Here is a 3935-nt window from a genome sequence, read left to right as displayed (position 1 = left end):
CTCCTGTGGAGCAGCTCCTTTCAATTAGGAGCCAAGAGTTTAACCACTGTACCACCAGGGCTCCTACATTACACTGAAGGAACATACATATAGGAATGGAATTGTTGCAGATTTTACAGTCTACCACAAAACTATCCATGACTGGCCTAGGAGAGGAACTCAGTAAATATGAGGTAAATGATTGAGTGAATGAAAGTGCTCTGAGAGCCCAGAGGAAGGAGCATTTAACTCCACTTGGGAGTGTCAGAGAAGACTTTCCAGAGGAAGTGTCATTGAAAGGTGTAGGGGTGTTTACCGGAGAGTGAAATGTGGATGTAAGGTGTGTGTGTGCAGAGTACTCCAGGGAGAGGGAACAGTACATGCAAAGGCAAGGAGAGCACTAACAGCAGATGACTTGATGGTGAGTTCAGGTTATCTTAGGGATGAGATGGGAGAAAGCGTATGAGGATGCTCCTGGGAATTTGGAGCATCCAAATTTTGGGTAGGGTCATCAATAGAACACCGAGGAATCTGGTTGTACCCATGAGCAGATTAATTTATCAGAAAATATTTATTGAGGACCAATTTTGTATTGAAGAAGGATTGGAGTAAGACTCATTAACAACCTGCGATATGCAGATGATACAACCTTGCTTGCTGAAAGTGAAGAAGACTTAAAATATTTACTGATGAAGATCAAAGAGCACAGCCTTCAGTATGGATTGCATCTCAATGTAAAGAAAACAAAAATCCACACCACTGGACCAATAAACAACGTTTTTATCAACAGAGAAAAGATTGAAGTTGTCAAGGACTTCATTCTTCTTGGATCAACTATCAACACTTATGGAAGCAGCAGTCAAGAAATCAAATGACGTATTGCATTGGGAAAATCTGCTGCACAAAACCTTTTTTAAGTGTTGAAGAGCAAAAATGTCAGCTTGAGGACTAAGGTGCGCCTGACCCAAGCCATGTTATTTTCAATAACCTCATATGCATGAGAAAGCTGGACAGTGAATAAGGAAGACCGTAGAAGAATTGATACTTTTCAGTTATGGTGTTGAGGTTGGAGGAGAATATTGAAAGTGCCGTGGGCTGCCAAAAGAACCAACATATCTGTGTTGGGAAAAGTGCAACTAGAGTGCTCCTTAGAGGCCAGGATGGCCAAACTTCGTCTCCCATATTTGGGACATAGTGTCAGGAGGAATCAGTCACTGGAGAAGGGTATCATATTTGGTAAGGTGGAGGGTCAGAGACTGACTAAGAGGAAGACCCCCAGCGAGACGGATTGGCAAAGTACCAGCACCAATGGGCTCAAGCGTGGCAACAATAGTGAAGTTGTCCCAGGATCGGGCAGTGTTTCATTCTGCTGTGCATAAGGTCACTATGAGTCGCTACCAACTCGATGGCACCTAACAACAACAATAACAGCATTTTGTATTGAGGATGCAACATGAACAAGACAGATGTGGGGCTCACAGTGTATTGGTGAGGAGATGGAGATACCGTCGATTGTTTCTAAATGGGAATATTCTCAGCCCTTGCTGTGTGTCTCCTACCACTGTCTTTCTTGATTTCTTACAATGAGGGCCATGATACCCCCATTATAGTATCAGTTAGCTTTTGCTGCATAACAAACCACCCTAAAACTTAGTGACTTAAAACCACCACCGTTTACTTGGCTTGCAATTCTATAGTTCAATAATTTGGGTTATTCAGATATGAATAATTTGGGTTATTCAGATATGGCTCTTCTGGTCTTGGCTGGACTCACCCATGGACTTGTGGTCAGTTGGATGACAGGATCAGTGGAGTCCTGGTGTGGCGCTGTGGGTTAATGAGCTGGACTGCAAAGTAGTTTTGAACCACAGGTTGGCAGTTCAAGCTCACCAGTCACTCCTAGGAAATCCTATTCAGGGTTGTTATAGGTCAAAACTGACTCAGCACTTAACAACAACAAAAGTAGATCAGTAGACACCCTGGTGGGATAGTTAAGCACTCAGCTGATAACTGAAAGGCCAGCAGTTTGAACTCACCAGTCACTCAGCAGGTGAAAAGACCTAACAATCCTCTCTTGTGAAAATCCCAGCCCAGGAGTAGATTCTACTGGGACATTCTACTTTGTCCTGCAGGGTTGTTATGAATTAGAATCATCTCAATGCCAACAGTGGACCAGCTAGAGGCTGGCTAGTTTAGGATGGCCTCAGCTGGGAAGGCTAATCTCTGCTCCAAGTGATTTCATCCTCCAGTTAGTTCAGGTTGTTCACAGAATGGTTGAGCAAGTTTTCAAGAGAAAAACATGCAAGGTCTTGAGGCTTAATCTTGAAACTGACACTTACTTACATTACATTCTGTTAGGCAAAGTAAATCATAGGTCAATGCAGATTCAAGGGGTGGGTATACAGAAGAGTGAAGGATTGGGCCATTTTTGTAATCTACCACAATGAGATTGAGTGGTAATTCAGAGGCACAATTCTTGTCTTCCATGTGGGTAACCTGGGTTCAATTCCCAACTAATGCATCTCAGATGCAGCCACTACCTCAGTGTGTCTCATATTTCTCAGTGGAGGCTGGTATATTGTTATAATGCTGAACAGGCTTCAGTGAAGCTTCCAGACTAAGGCAGACTAGGAAAAAGACCGGGTGATCTACTTCCATTGTGCATGGGGTCATAACTCCCATGAATTAGAACTGACTTGAGGGAAGCAAATAACACCACTCTTGTAGCATAGTGGTTACGAGTTGGACTGCTAACCTCAGGGTCAGCAGTTCAAAACTACCAGCTGTTCTACGGGAGAAAGATGAGTATTTCTGCTCCCATAAAGATTTACAGCCTCGGAAACCCTGTGATGAGTTAGAACCGACTCCACGGCACATAACAACAACAACAATACCACCACAGTGGGGTGAAGAACAGGCATGACAGCTGAAACCCCAACAACGATCTCTCCTTCCTCTAGTTCTTACATCCCTTACCATGTATGAGGTTGTTGTTGTTGTTAAGTGCCATCGAGTAGGTTCTGACCTGTAGCAACCCTGTATAAAGTATCTGAGGAGCATCTGGTGAGCTTGAACCACCGACCTTGCAGTTCAAACAGCTTTGCAGTCTGGTGCATTAACCCACAGTGCCACACCAGGACTCCCATGTACTTAATTTAACAGTAAGCCATCTTTCAATACGTGAATGAATGAAGAAATCCACACTTTCCACACTATATAGTAACTGTATCTTGTAATCCATCTTCCCCCAATAACCTGGGAGTTCCCTAAGGGCAGAAATCATGACCAATTCATTTCTTTGTGTCTAGAGTTCAAGGCAAGGCCTAACATACAAAATATACTAAGTGTTGAATGATTAAATCACTATGGCTAAGAGTAGGGATGGCAAATATATATATATATATTTTTTTTTTTTGTCTAAAGGTTGTAGCAACAAGGGATGCTCAATATGTAAAGTTGACATTACAGAACACTTCCTTTACTTCATTGTTGTTGTTGTTGTTATGTGCTTTCGAGTCGGTTCCGACCCATAGCGACCCTGTATAGGGTTTCCGAGGAGCAGCTGGTGAGCTTGAACCACCAACCTTGCAGTACAAACGGCTTTACAATCTGTCACATTAACCCACAGCACAACACCAGGACTTCATTGTTGTTGTTGTTGATAAGTGCTGTCAAGTCGATTCTGACCCATAGCAACCCTGTATAGGGTTTCCAAGAAGCAGCTGGTGAGCTTGAACCACCGACCTTGCAGTTCAAATGATTTTGCAGTCTGACACATTAGCCCACAATGTCACACCAGGACTTCTTTTAGGTCCCTCAAATATTGCCAAGGTTGGCCAAGTGGCAGCATCTATGGACTCAAGCTTGGCAACAGTAGTGAGGTTGGCCCAGTTTGTTTATCCATTCTTCAATTGATGGGCATTTAGGCTGTCTCCATCTTTTTGCTATTGTAAATA

Source organism: Chrysochloris asiatica, unplaced genomic scaffold, assembly GCF_000296735.1.
Source record: "Chrysochloris asiatica unplaced genomic scaffold, ChrAsi1.0 scaffold00026, whole genome shotgun sequence".
Lineage (NCBI taxonomy): Eukaryota > Metazoa > Chordata > Mammalia > Afrosoricida > Chrysochloridae > Chrysochloris > Chrysochloris asiatica.
The sequence above is the reverse complement of the archived record's forward strand: the minus strand, read 5'-3'. Positions refer to the sequence as shown.